The 15,998-nt window shown below is 42.7% G+C and overlaps 1 pseudogene; it reads left to right on the top strand.

Annotated features, from left to right (window-relative positions):
* Positions 1-7,406: 7,406 nt before the first annotated feature.
* On the top strand, positions 7,407-8,088 carry LOC130865563 (prohibitin 1-like; annotated as a pseudogene).
* Positions 8,089-15,998: the final 7,910 nt, after the last annotated feature.

Genomic DNA, 15,998 nt, shown 5'->3' with positions numbered 1-15,998 from the left:
ATTTAGAAATTTTACAACTTGGAGACAACACAGGTAATAAGTTGCAAATGCATGCACTTGTTGGGCGTCGATATGTGTTAAGAAAGTAGATTAACACTGTGACATGTCCATCAAGGAAAACAGAGGTGGAAATGCAGTTCAGAGTGCCCATGGTGGGGAAGCTCACTCTAAAATGTTCAATCAGAGAAAGCCTTGCTGGAGCAGTGACATTTGGATGACATTTCCCGTGGAAGATGGCCAGGCAAAATCGGAGGAAGTGCTTCAGGCAGAGAAAACATCAAGTGGAGCCAGCCAGGGATGGAAAAAAGATGGGGATTTAGAAGCAAAGACAGGGAGCAGTGGCCAAGGTCAATCTGCACGACGCTCATAGGCTACAGGGCAGAGGAGTGAGGGTTTCACTCTAAGGGGCGACATGATGGACCAGGTAAATGACAGTCCCTCTCTGACTTCTCGTGTCTTGCAGTTGTAGGCTGTTCTTCAGACACACAACCCATCATAATCAAAAGCAATCCACAGACCAAGATAAGCTTTAGAAAAAAGGGCAACCTAGCCTGAGTCTTCATATCCAGGGTACCAGATTCAATTTGAGGCTGGAAGTAGACTTCATGGTGAAATTCAAAGGGGAGTTGCAACTGGTTATATTAAATCTATTATTTTTTAAAAATAGATTCGTAAGATTCATTCACTTTAATTAAAAATTTTTAAATGGTGACCCTGATGAAGCTTCTAACAAAAGAGAATGAAAAATCTCCCCTCAAACTCACCAGGTCCCATCACACATGAAAATTTTATTATCTTTGCAATGACAGATTGATTCACTATACAGGACTTCATAATATTTGAAATTAGGAACATGACATGAAAGTTCATGAACTGATTACCATAATTACAGTTCATTTGATCTTGATTGCTTTTGTAGGGACTCCTGATTAAATCTGTCTGCCCTTGTAATTCTTGAAGCTCGTTTCTCACAAATTAAGAATTTCTTGAGATAATAATTCATGTTTCTCGTCTGGCCCGTCTTTTATTCCCACACCACTTTGCGACAGTTGTTTTAAGTATGAATATATAATTTTAAAACCTAGGATTCTGTTAGTCCTCATTGGCTTACAAAGATTTTTCTGAATCTGAAAAGAGCTTAGGGAAGACAAGCATTGCTCACTCTGTAAGGACGTGGAGAAACAGAGAGAGCAGCAAGGCAAAGGGAACTACCTACTGTCAAAGTCACAGACGCAGAAGAGGCAAAGCAGTGCTGGACATGGGTCTTGGACTCTAGCCCCTAGGAGCTAGAAGACACATCTGTTTGTTTGCTGTCATGCTTTCTTAAAGCTATTCCATCAAACTGACACTCTACATAAGGACATGTCAATCAATGTCAGACTACATACAGAAAGTGGTCTCATTAGACTATAGTGAGCCTGAAAAAAAATCATTTTGCCTAATAACCTTGTAGCTATGATCACGTTTGTTGTATGGCACATCAGACTCCATACATAGTTTCTGTGTCTGTAGGGACACTGGTATTAGCTAACAATCACACTGTGGGCTATACAGGAGTATAGCAAGCAATACTTGATAATGAGTGGCCATGGTAGCGGTTTATGTGGCTACTATATCTCAGTTACTTTTCTACAGTCATGATAAAATACCCTAACAAAAGCAACTTATGAAGAAGGAAGGGAGGGAAGAAAGAGAGGAAGGAGAGAAGAAGTTAGAGAGAAAAGGAAGGAGAGAGGAAGAGGGGAGGGAAGGAGGGATTAATTTGGGTCAGAGGTATAGAATACAGAGAACATAGCATAGAAAGGAAGGCAGCAGGAGCTTGAAGCAGCTGGTCACGTTGTATCTGCAGTCAGGAAGAACTGGGTGCTGGCTGCAGGCACTCAGCTAGCTTCTCCGTTTATATGCAGTTTAGGACTCAAACCCAAGGGGTAGTGCCTTCCTTTTAGGTGACGTTTCCCACTTCGATTTAGTGTAGATAATTCCCCACAGGCATGACTGGAGGCTTGTCAGTCTCCTAGGTCATTCCATAGTCAGTCAGTTTGGTAATCAGCTCTAATGCTCATACTACACTATCATTTTTCCATATGTATGTGTGTAGTGTATGTGCATGCATGTTTTCATATGTGAGTGAACATGTATAAACAGTTGTGTGTGTGTGTGCCTGAGGTTGGTGTACGGAATCTTCCTCAATTGTTCTTCCACCTTAATCTTTGAGGCAAGGTCTCTTCATCAAACCCAGAACTTGCCATTACTACTAGTCTCTCCCTAGCCATCTTGCTCCAGGAATCCTGTCTCAACCTGAGTTTGCAATCACAAGTGAGCTACCATGCAACGACACTAATCTTACATTTTGCAAGAGGAAAGACCTAAGGAAATCCCAGTGCCTAGAAAGCAATTACAAAGAAAAGATCACACAAACGTAACTCAAGGAGAGGGACAGGTTCCCTCCAAAGTAAGCTGCAAGGAACTTGGCAACATCAGCCTCATGGTTCTGGCTTTAGAGCCATGAATGAAACAGGAGTAAAGGGGTTGTGGAATCTTCCTCTCTGGCTAAGGAAAATCACCGAAGCCATTCATGGGGATCCAAGAGGCCATGTGTGAAGCTGTGAAGGTGAAGGATTGTGTTGGAACCCCCAGGATGCTGGAGGTGCCAGAGCTGTGGGATATCTGTTGAAAAGAGCTGCATCAGGGGAATAAAACCATCCCAGAAGAGAGAAGAGTGTTACAGTCAGCTGAAGTAGAAGGGTGGTGCAATATAAGTCTTTTCACATCAGACATGGAGTTACAGAGTTCAATGTTTACTCTACTGGGTTTTGGTCTTGCTTTGGTCCAAGATTTTCTCACTGTGCCCCCATTCCTCCCTTTCAGAATGGTATTGCGCTCTCTATGACCCTGTATGTTGGAAGTATGTGGTTTACCCTTTGATTTTCATGGGGTTACAATTAAGAGATTGTCTTGAGTCTCAGAAGAGACTATGCACTTCTAAACAGTTATGGCCTGTGAAAGATGTTTTTTTTTAAGTTGGACTCAATCAATTTTGCATTATGATATGGCCACAAGCTATTGGGGCCAGCAAGTAGAATGTGGTGCCTTGGTTGATAATGACGCTCACAGGCTCACATATTTGAATGTTTGGTCCCCAATTGATGGAACTCTTTGGGAAGGATTATGTATGGCCTTGTTGTCACTGGAATCAGGATTCTGGCTTTAAAAATGCCCACATTATTCCCAGGTAGCTCTCTTCTTGTTGGTGTCTCAAGATGTAAGCTCTCAGATACTGCTCCAGCGCCTTGCCTGCCTGCCTGCCTGCTCCCAGGCTCCCTGCCATGATGGTCATGGATTCATCCTCTGGAACTGTAGGCTCCCAATAAACCCTGTTTTAAGTTGCTGTGGTGGTTTGAAAGAAAATGGCCCCCAAAGAGAGTGGCACTATTAGAAGGTGTGGTCTTGTTGCAGGAAGTGTGTCACTGTGGGGTTGGGCTTTGGGGTCTCTTTTCCCCAGCTTTTTTTTTTTTTTTTTTGGTGTTGAGTCAAGACATAGAACTCTCAGCTCCAGGGCCACATCTACCTGCATGCTGCCATGCTCCCCATCCTGATGAACCTCTGAAACTGTAAGCAAACCACCTCAACTAAATGTCTTTATTTATAAGAGTTGCCATGGTCACGGTACGTGCCCAGCAATAGAGCAATAACTAAGAAACCTACCCATCATTTACTTTGGTTCTGGAGAGCTGAGTTCCTCTAGTCCTCTCATTTGTGCTTCAACTGCTTTGCCATTTCACCTGGTGCCCAATAATTAATGCCAACTGATCAAGGGCAAAATAAGGGCACCCAGGTCCTCAGAGGGGAAGTTCCACTCTGCCCTTCCCGGCCATCTGTTCAGTGAAAGGTGTCTTTCAGGAGACTTGAAGGAAATACTGAATTTTAATATGTACTTCTAGTTAAGGAACAGAAAATAATTAACTTTTCACCTCTTTTTGTTCTTCTTAAAGTAAACCTATTCTAGCATCCTCCCATATCTAACCAACTACATTTCTTGGTCACACCATTTTCCCTTGCACTGAATAATCTTACATTGTTATACTCATTGTGGCCCCAGGAGCAATAGGTGCAAGCCATATGAATACTGTACACAATATACAATATGTATGTCAGACGCCCAGCTTGTAGCACAGGATCTATATATATATCCTGTAGGTCTTTGTGGGTATAGTCAAAGATATGTACAACAAATCACCTACTGACTTTTTTCTGTTTGTTTCCTCGTCATTAAGTGACACACAGCTAGCTATATTCAACATATATGTGACTATTTTCTTTTAAGTCTCTAAGAAAATAAGAGTGTTATTATAATATACACCCCATCTTAAGTGTATTGGGAAAGAGAGATGTCAAGTTTGAGAGGCTTATGAGACCCTTCTGTGGGGAGAGGTGGTAAATATGAAATGTGCTTTCTCTCTTTGGTTCCTACAGATTACCCGATAGAGAGACTCGCCTCTCAGTAAAGCTTATCCTTCGTTCCTCCTTCATAGTCTGCCCACAAAACACCATAGCATTATTCAAGTGAACTGTCTCATGTGTATTTATGGAATAATAGTAGCCAGGCTATTCATGTCTTTACAAAAGTCCACGGTACAGGTGGGGAGTAATCTCAGAGAAAGTGAAGATTAAATGAATGATTCTTTTGTATTGATTTTACCATCCTGTACTTTTTTGCTTTTATTTTTGTGTTCAGGATCAGAGCCACTGTAGCTATGCAGTTCTCAACTGGCCTAAGTTATACTTCAGATTTTCAGATGCACAGGAAGTCAGTCAGTCACTTGAGATATATTGAATGAGAGGTAAAAGAAAAAAAGAATCTTTCGAAGCTCTAGAGGAATGCTGAAGCCACCCATGCTGTGACAGTAACCGGGCTCAGGGCTCCATTCTTCCTTCCGTGTCTCCTGAAGGACAATCTCCGATGAACAGGTGAGCAGACGGGGCCCAGTGGAGGCTTCTCCTCTGGGGAGCGGGGAGCCCTTACTCTGCCCTTGGCCAGCTGGTATTAATCACTCTGTACCACAGGATTCAGCGAGCCATCACTTGGAGATTTAATTATCAATTCTTTACTCAATTTTCATAATGAATGATTCCAAGAGGTTAATTTGTCATTCTCGATGGGGCATATGAGGGCTACCTAGTAGGAGGTTCTGCTGTCTTTAAAAATTCCATTCGTGCCTGGGGCATGTGGAGTGAATGAACTGTGCATTCTCAGATTAATGTGCTGAGTAGCACTGGGCCTTATAATCAAGGTCTCCTTTGCTTGTGCCCACATATTTGCCAGCATGAATGTATCATCCTGGCATCCCAGAACACTGGAGTGTGGTGTTCTCCAGGGCCCAGGTTCTTAAACTATGGATTGCAACTGTACATGGATTCTTGTAGCTGAATGATGAGGACCATAGGAAAATGAACAATAATACAAGTTTCTGAATTGAATAAAAACATTCAGTGACCAAAAATTAACTATAAAGCAAACATGTGATGATTTGAGGTGTTTCCAGAATCAATCATCCCGGGTGCAGCCCAAAATTGTCCCTCAGCCTCGGCTTTGAACTAACAACTTGCACAACTCAATGTGCACGCCACCATGCTGTGCAGCGCTACAAAACCCTGCCTGAATATCCTGACTCATATTCAAGACTATGGCATGTTATAAAGTGCAGAGTACCAAGTTTTCTGCCCTTAATAGAATGTAATAGAATATAGAAAAAACAAAGAATAAATATCTCTCCATCTTCTTTCCCCAGCTTGTAAGTATCAAATTTAGTATACCTTTGGAACGTATTGTGTTTGAAAATCTGATCTTAATATTGCTCTTTAAATTGTAGACTTCACGAAATTAATTGTAGCTTGTGTGTTGGCTAGGCTTTTTTGTCTGCTTGGCATAAGCTACTGTCATCTGGGAAGAAAAATTTCAGCTGAAAACGATACTTCCATCCAAGATTGGCTTGTAGGCACGTCAGTTGGACATCGTCTTGATTAATGATTGACAGGAGAGGCCAGTCCACTGTTGATGGCCCCAGCCCTGAGGCTGAAGATCCTGGGAGGAATAAAATCATAAGCTGAGCAAGTCAATAAGTACCGTTTCCCCAGGGTCTCTGCTTCAGTTCCTGCCTCTAAGTTCCTGCCTTGCTTGAGGACCTTTCTCGGCTTCCTTAAATAATGGATTGTGACTTTGGACCCATAAGCCAGAATGTCCTCCAGTTGCTTTTGTTTGTGGCATTTATCACAACAATAGACAGCAGACTCGGGGGACTGGGGGTCAGAACAGAATTTCCAGCGAGTTCTGAAATGGCCCTAAATGCATTTCTGCTGTTTTGTACTACAAGACTATGTGGAGCAGAGTTCTCAGAAGTGATGATTATAAAACCAAGATATCAATTAACTCTAAAAGCTGTGGAAGATGCCGCGTGCCCTGTAGTATTACATATTCGGTCAAGATTTAATTCTTCTTGTAAAAGTAAACAAGTACACACATCTTTCTCTTCTGAAAATTTGTTTTCTTCTTTAATAAATTACAAGTTATGAATTGTTTTAAAATTGAATTTCCTTGTGATTTATTATCATTGCATATTTGATCTATATACCTATTTTTATATGGCTGTACTCAGAGTCACACACACAAAATACTGGAGCCATTTCACGAATGGAAAAGTTAAGAAGCCTGTGGGGGGGTGGCTTTTCCAAACAAACCCAAGGAGCTGCTTCCTCTTTTTTCTAGTTGCTACATGTGCATGTATGTGTCTGGGTGAACCCATGTGTGTAAAAACGTGTGTGTAACTTTGCTAGGTTACACACTAGTCATCCAGCAAGCTTTCAGGGACATCTCTCCCCATCTCATGTCATGGGGCTACAAGCACCTGCGACCACATTTGGCTTTGTATGTGGGCACTGGTTGTCTGGACTTAGGTCCTCAGGTTTACAAGGCGAGTGTTTTTCAGAATGGTCATCTCCCCAGCTATCAGCTTTCTATCTAATGTTCTCCGTGTGCATCATGGCTTCTGCCAGTTCAAGACTCATCATCTCACTCTTGCATGACACCCTTAGGCTTCGAGCCTTTTGCCTGAACCCAACAAGACCAAAATACCTGCAGTAGCTTGGTACATCACACCAGCAAGTCCTTGTGCTCCGCGTGCTCTCCTCTCTGGCTCAGGAATGGTTTCCCAAATTTGTTCCATCTGGTTCCAACAAGCTAAGTACGAATCTCCATCACAATGAGCATCCCAAGGCTCAGCCCACACTTTCCTGTTTCATCTCATTGCTTCTTTGGACTAGACTATTCCGTATACAGGACAGTTGAACAAGAATACGCAGATGTGCAGTCTCAGTAAAAGCAGGTGTGAGTAGGTTCAACAGAACGAATCATGGATGCCAAAGTGTGTGAGTCCATTGGCAAGTTTGGTCTTGTCTTAGCAGTTGCTGGAGGTCTGGTAAACTCCCCTTTACCTAACCTACTGCCAACTCTGACGGACTTCAGAGAGTACAGGACATCATGGTAGGGGAAGGGACTCACTGAATCATCCCTTGCTCGGGTACAGAAAAAAAGTATTTTTGACTGCTGCTCCGCAATGCAGAAGACACCAGTCAGCACTGACAGCAAAGAGTTGCAGGATGTCAGCATCACACTTCATACCCTCTTCTGGCCCCTGGCTAACCAGCTAATGTAGATCTCCACCAGCATCCGAGAAGCGATGATGAGCAGCACCACCGTCCATCATCACAGAGATCCTCCAGTCAGTAGTGGCTCACTTTGATGATGGAGAAGTGCTGACCCAGAGCTGGCTGGTCTCGGGCAAGTGAGTGATGACCAAACTGAGCAAATGGCAGCCTTTGGGCTCATCTTGGCACTCCTAACTTTTGGGAAGGAGTTCACAGAAGCACTGGAAGTGAAATGAGTGGCTCAGGAGGAAGCAAAGAGGGCTAGGTTTGTGGCAGAAAAAGGCTAAGCGGCAGCAGCTTTCCATCATCTCTGCCAAGGTTGAGTCCAAGGCAGCTAGGCCAATCACCAACTTGCTGGCTATCTCAGGCAACAGCCTGATTAAGTAGTATGAGCTAGAAGCACTGAGGGCAGTCATTGCTTCCTAACACCCAGGAAGGATGACCCTGTCTGCACTTCTTTGTCTAAGCTGACTAGAACCCCAATTATTGTGGATGCACTTTTTTTCTGTCCTGCCCCAGAAGTCACTGTGAAATTTCCTGGTTAGCTTAAAATAATAAAAAAGAGTATCTGTCTGTCCATCTGTTTCTCTCTGTCTGTGTATGTCTGTCTATCTGTCACGCACGCACGCGCGCGCGCACACACACACACACAAAGAATATTCAGTGCATGCCAGGTACGCTGATTCTTCTCAATATTCTTAGTAACTATAGCATCAGGTTGCCTCTAGCACAGTGCCCAATCAAGTAATGCCTTCTCAGAACACACAGTGTGCCTTGGCTGCAGGGCCTATTCTCTATTCTCTAGAAGGATTCCTACTTACAAATATATTCCAAAATACATTTATTAATGAGTAAAGTGACCTTCCTACCCACATAGGATTGGACAGTCAATATTTACAGACAAAAATTTATAACCTTATTAGAACTACTCAAACCCAATTAACACCATTTAAACCACACAAACATACCTTACCACATCTTCTGCTCAATGCCCTTGAAGAAAGGACTGCCTAGAGAGTCAGTGAAATGGCTCAGAGGCAGAGTTGTTTGCCCAAAATGCTTGGTAGCCTGGGTTTAGTCCCTGGAACTCAAATAAAGGGGGAAGGAGAGACCCACTTCTGCAAAGTTGTCCTTTGACCTCCTCACGCTCTCTATGGGAAGCATGCCCATATGCATCGTGCCCAATCACAAACAGCAGTAATTATGATCGTTATTTAAAGAGAAAGGGCTGCCTATGAATCTTCAGTGCCTCTGGGTTGCTTACACCACTTGAGGTCTGCTATACAGGATGAGAAGGTTTGACAAGCGGGAGTGCTCAGGAAAGAGGGAAGCTAAAATAATTAACCTGTCTCATCTGTCTTACAACGCATAATGACTTACCATTATGACGCTGGGTGTCCAACTTCTCATCCCTCTTTGGTTTCAAGCATTTATCCCAGCAGAATATCATTTTTTTCTTACAAATTAATTCAGTAGTTACATTAGCTGTATATGTTGACTGAGAAATAATTTGTAAAATAAATCAATTGCTTTTGAAACATTATTGGCCTTGAAAATTAAGCCTATATATATATACATATATGTGTGTGTGTGTGTGTGTATATATATATGCAAAACTGAAATTTCATTGTGTATAAAGCAAAACTGAAACTTCGCTGTTTAAAACCTCTCAATTAACAACAGAGTTGGGGCACAGGTTTCTTAATAATTAAGACATGTTTGTCCAACGTGTGAACAGACTATATTGCATTTTTGATATTTATACATAGGGATTATGTGACTCCCCAAATGGTCAGGCATCATATCACCCCTTCTTCTCCTTAAGAAAGCAAGATTTTCAAGTGTGAGCCATTACTTCACCGCCTGAGAAAATCCATGCCACATTACATCTGTGGAAAGTTGTAGATTGCTTTGCTATTCAGTGCAAGGCTTTCAGGTTGATGTTGACACATTTGCATGTGAGCAGGTTGCACTGAGAACTGATAATATTCCAGTCGCTGCGATTGCTTCCTTACAAGTCGACCATGGCCACACATTCACACCTCATCTAGTTCCACAGCTGGGCTGCCGGAGTTCAAGTCATTTCAAATCTCCTGGGTTCCCCTCTTGCTCTGTTTCTGCAGTTATAAATGCATGTTTCTAAAGGTATCTTCACTAGCTGTCCAAATGATCACACGCCCCCGGGAATACCCTACCCTGTATCTGTGCATTTGTTGCAATCTCTTGTGACTTTCTGTCTTGGAAGGTAAAAGAATAAAGGCACTTGCTAGAAGAGTTTTTCATCTTCTAAAAGACATATCAGTTAATCAAAGGCTCTTCAGCAATATAAACCTTTGCCCTGCTTATTTCATTTAATGGATTATGCTCCATAAACGTGCAGGATATGGGCAAAAGAAATCTTAGAGACGATTTTCATGCTCTGCAGAGTAACCTTACAGACAATGGCATCCATCCCCCTGCTTTCCCTCTGTTTTCTTCCTTTTATCATATTGTCTAATTTTATAACATTTTTTCATCTTATTCTTTGAGTGGATATTGATTTGGCCTTTAACAGATACTCTAAATCATCTCGGATATTTGTCTGTATGATTAGCTTTGTGTTGTTCTTCTTCCGGGGGGATCTAAAGCCAGGCAAGTAGAGGAAAGTAGAAAGTCCTCTTTCTCTCAATGGGTTCTGGACTCCAGGGGAAAGTGTGACAGTTGTCTTCTTGTGAGCTATCCTGCACCTGGAGGACAGCAGGAGTTTGACACAAACATTCTAAACGGATGGACATATAAACACTAATCTACAATCTCAAATAGTTTTCTTTCTCCCTTTATGCTTTCTCCTCTCCAAACACCAGTAAGGGAGAACTTGTTTGACTTTAAACAATTATAGTTCTGTAATAGCCTTCAAATTATCCCCCTACAAACACACAGACAAAAACACACAGACACACACTCATACACTTTTTCGTGGTAATGAATAGACACGCAATTTTATTTAATTTTTAAATTCAAGTGTGTGTGTGTGTAGATCAGTGGGCAATCTCATGTGTCAGTCCTCATCTTCTGCATTGTTTGAGACAAGGCCCTCATTTGCCATTGTATGCTACTGACTAACTAGAGATTCTCCAGGATCCACTTTCTATCTTGCCCGAAGAATGCTGGGACTACATATTCGGTTCTTCCTAGGTTCTGAATATCCACACTCAGGTCCTCAACCTGCAGGGTAGCACTTGGCCCACTGAGCCATTTCTGCAGACCTAACTTGTCCTTTCACCTCTGTTCTCAGCCATTCTTTCAGATTTAGGCCACACATGACTGATGCGGTTTTGCAGTGGAGGATGATGTCACAGCTCCCGGAATGATTCCCAAACCTTCTCTCCCCAGGAACATCTGCATCCAGCCTCAGCACATCCATCCTTCAAAGCCAAGATTAGAATTATTTTCAACCCAATTTCACTTGCTTGGGATCAATCTTGCAGGCTATTACAACTGACTCTGATCCCAGCTCACAGCACATTCAAAGGGCCATCAAAGATGCTGACAGTGTCATATTCATTACAGTAAGCCCTTGATAGCAGACATTAGTGCTTCCTAGGATGAGGAATGTGTTTCAAAGATAAAAAACCGGCAGGCGAGTAGGCCTCAGCCCAATCAAGTTCATTTCACACATGTAAAGCAGCTGACGTGTCTGCAATGAGATGAGGCAATGCTCTTGTGGGCAAACTCCTTATAATTTTTTCAAATAACAAATCCCTCATCAGTTTATAATGTGGCTTTAGTGCATGCAACTAAGGAGAGAAAAGGAAGTACAAATATAACTAAGTCCAAGCAATCCCCCATGGAACGTTCACCCTTTTGTTAAGTTGGGAGCGTAGGCCCCAGCCCCTTGCATCTATCCTAGACCCCTGACCCTGAGAGTTAGCACTCTGGACTCCAAATCCCAGCAGGCCAGGTCCTGACCCCTCCCTGGGGGCGGGGGCTAAGGACCACTCCCACGGGATATTTAGAACACGTGGTCTCTTTTCCTTCCTCCCGGTGGTCAAGTTCCAGCACCTCAGGGGCCACCCGAGAGCACAGAACTCCCATTAAACCTGAATATTTTTTAATTTGGCTTGTTTTGATTTGGCTTGATTGGGATTTTGTGTCAGCAGAGAGCTCACGTTAGAAAATATTCCTAACACCTTTACGAAGGCAAATATGAGAAGTGTGCCCACAACAGAAACTGATCTATCTTTTATTCTAAAAGAGTTGGGAAAGAGTCAAGCGGGGCAATCTGCCCCTTGCTATTTTTTTTTCCTTCACAGCTAAGAAGATATCCTAGGGTATTACAGTCAGTGAGACCACAGCGGAGGGGATACTTGCAGCACTGTGGTAAGCCTCCTGCTTCTTAGCTGCTGCATTTCAGACAAAGGCAAGCTCTACTCGGGACAGCAAGCCCTGAATAAAAATAGCCCTGAGAGTCACCTGTGCCTCTGAGATAGAGCAGAGCAGGGATGCAGGCAGGCCAAGGTCAGAAGCATCTTGACACTAGGCAGGAAGGACTCCTACTGTGGGCAAACAAAAGGAAGAAGGCGTGATTTGTGATGCCATCAGATTTCGAGAAATTGGCCCCTATCACAAACCTGGATATAAAGGGAGCATGCTGGGAAGACAAGAGCAGCCACGCATACTTAGAATGTGTCTTGAATGCTAATCTCCAGGAGAATTCAGAGAAAGAATAATTGGATAGGACAGAATAGGAAGGGGGGGGAGGAAAGGCATGCTTCTGGGGGGGGAGGATAGACATCAGCCCTGACAGGAGAAAGCAGGAGCACACTGCAGCATACTGTGGTCCCACACCTGTACTAATTCCTGTACTAATGCCGTAAACCACAACAGGAGAAGACAGACTTGCAGGGGAGCATGCTTGTAGTGGATTTTTATTGTAGAATGTGTGGCCTGTGGTGTGTTTATTTGATCCTAAGTATCTGTTGCACATCCCCTCATTGAGACAAAGTAATTATACGCAGAAGCCACCTGTAGTACAGACACCCCCCTTCCGTGTGTGAGATCCCTGCTTTCACCGGCACTTGAGTTCTATGCTAGCTGCAGTTCCTCGTATGCCTAACAGGAGAGGCACTGTGAAATCTGAATGGAGCATTATCTTGCTTTATGGCTGTGCTTCCTAATAACAGGAAGAAGTCTCTGGGCCATAATTAATAGCCGTCCTTAAAGATCTCTTTAACTCCCCACAGTCTCCAAGGAGTTCGCGTTGCATTAAATATTCTAGAACGAGCGTACTTTACATTATTAAAGTGCTGCAAGGGAGAGTTTCCAAATTATTCCTAAGCTAATTATTTAAAAAATGATTACTCAAAAAGCTTCCCCCACACACACTTTAAATTGTACCTTTAAGTGCCTCACAGCAAATACGAAGACGGGACTGTAGCACATAGAAGGAATCTCTGCTTATGATGTAGCCAATTCCATTAAGTCAATCTCCAGTGTATTCTAAAATGTGCTTTCCTTACAAGTTATGGGGCGCGATGCCACGGGAAAGGATATGCAAATCAGCAATATCAAACATGCCAGGTAAGATGAGCCGAGCTAACCTAATGAAGGGGGTATAGCCACTATAAAGCTATGTTTTGCTTTTCTTGAAAGGTTAATTAGACTGCCTAATTATCCCAGGCTGGGAGAGTATTATTCTCTCAAGTATAATTAACTTAGAGAGGCTTCCCCAACAAGCAAAAACAAGTAAACAGAAAGCCTCCAATTCAAAGTGGTGAACTTCCACTGAAATCCAAAGGATGGCTTACCGTCCCTGAGAACAATAACACACCTGAATTCCACTCAAGGGTGCACATCACAAGACAGTGATGCTCTCTTTGTGCTTTTTGTTCTGTGGTTTCAGCTACCGAGATTCAACCACGATCTCACTAGGTAATTCCAAAAATGGGTTAGAGAAATGGCTCAGTGATCCAAGCGTTTGTTGTGCAAGAAGAAGGACCTGCGTTCGTATCCCTAGAGCCCAGTCAAAGCTAGATGTGGCAGCTCACATCTGTAATTCCAGCACTCCTTGGGTGAGGTGGACAACAAAGGCAGGGAAATCTTCATAAGCTTACAGGCAAAGCAAGCCAGACGTATGCGGTAGGAAAGCAAGAGCCTGCCCCGGATAGGGTGGACTGTAAGGATTGACACCTGATCGTCTAACCTCCATGGCATGGCATCCGTGCACCTGCACTTATACGCATGCACACACACGCACACACGCATGCACATGTGCACACACACGCATACACACACAGGTGTATTTTAAAATAAAAGAAAATGTCAGAGATATATAATTCACGAGTTTCAAAATCATTTTGTTATACTATATTCTTATAGTGATCTCATTTAATTATTTTGATAAGGTTGCTGTTGTTAACCTCCTGTTGTACTTAATTTATAAATTAAACTAAGCATGTTTATTTAGGAGAAAACATTACGTAGGTAGTGTGTTATACTACATGAGGTTTCAGCGGTCCACAAAGCAGTTTGGAACCTGTCTCCACTAAGGAACCAGCTCTACGTTACTTGTTAAAGGGTGGCCAACCTATAATTTCTAATTCATGTAAATATTCTCTTCAAGACCTGAGACTATTTCTAGAGAAGTTATCATTGTTAGACAGTCGTTACCTTTGTAACAAACCCCACAACTGTCCCCTTTTCCATGGGACAATTCTCCCTCTGGGGAGTTACTGCTCTGCCACGCTTCTTGCTCAGTCTCGCCTTCCTCACTCCCTCAGTGTCACTGAGACAATACTCCAGTAAAAATGGTCAGAGTAACAGGACAGAGCCTCTTTCCTAAGGAGGTCATCACACGGGATTGCTACCAGGATCAGTCCTAGGGGAAAGAATTTTAATGGGGTTTTTGAGTTCTACCTCTCTGGCTGACAGACAAAGAGGATCACATCAGTGACAGCATGGAGCAAGGAGCCCCTGTCTGCTATAGTGGGCGATGCATGAACTTTCCCCAGTGTGACATGCACTACACAACGGGAGAGGGACTAGGTGGGTGCCTGAGCACGGTGCCTGTCGCAGTTACCTGCACACTACTAAAGCAGCAGTGAGTAGAAGAACATGTATGGCTTTTCTATTTCTGAATCTGAGGAAAACAAGGCAAAGCTGATGATGATTAGTGACTAATTTATAGCCAAGCATGGAAGCCAACGGGCCTCTTGGCAGCATACAAAGAAATTCTCATCTGCTGTAGCCAGAGGCCAGGAAAACCTGAGGATCTGCCCCCAGAATTAATTATAATTATAGGAGAGCTCCAGAAGTTGCCAGTGAACTTTGGAAAATGGATTAAAACTAAATCTGGATGCCGACTAGGAAAGAATAAGACCCTGAACCTTAGACTATAGGTACCTTAGAGAAAGGTGTCGGGGCAAGGGGCTTGTCTGTTCGGTCAGTAGTCTTCAGGGACAAGGAACTCTATGTATGATCCATACAAATAAGTATGCTGGTTAGTAGAAAGAACAATACTCAACTTTATATGGAAAAGCAAAAAACCCAGGGTAGCCAAAACAATCCTGTACAATAAAAGAACTTCTGGAGGCATCACAATCCCTGACTTCAAACTCTACTCTAGAGCTACTGTACTGAAAACAGCCTGGTGTCAGCATAAGAACAGTCAGGAGGACCAATGGAACCTAATCGAAGACCCAGTTATCAATCCACGCAGCTATAAACACCTATTTTTGACAAAGAAGCAAAAAAATATAAAATGGAAAAAAGAAAGCATATTCAAAAATAGAGTTGGCATAACTGGATAGAAACACATAGAAGAATGAAAATAGCTCCATATCTATTGCCATACACAAAATTCAAGTCCAAATGAATCAAAGACCTCAACATAAAGCCAGCCACACTGAATCTCATAAAAGAGAAAGTGAGATGTACACTTGAATGCATTGGCACAGGAGACAACTTCCTAAATATAACCCTAGCAGCACAGACACTGAGAGAAATAATTAATAAATGGGATCTCCTGAAACTGAGAAGCTTCTGTAAAGCAAAGGACATGGTCAACAAAACAAAACGGCAGCCTACAGAATGGGAAAAGATCTTCACCAACCCCACAACAGACAAAGGGCTAAACTCCAAAATATACAAAGAACTCAAGAAATGGGTCCTCAAAAGAACATTATCCAATAAAAAAAATGGAGTTTGGACTTAAACGGACAACCCTCAACAGATGAATCTAAAATGGCTGAAAGACACTTAAGGAAATGTTTAAAATCTTTAGCTATCAGGGAAATGCAAATCAAAACAACTCTGAGATT

This window comes from Chionomys nivalis, chromosome 23 (genome assembly GCF_950005125.1).
Source record: "Chionomys nivalis chromosome 23, mChiNiv1.1, whole genome shotgun sequence".
NCBI classification, from domain to species: Eukaryota; Metazoa; Chordata; class Mammalia; order Rodentia; family Cricetidae; genus Chionomys; species Chionomys nivalis.
This window is presented reverse-complemented; position numbering and strand designations above follow the sequence as displayed.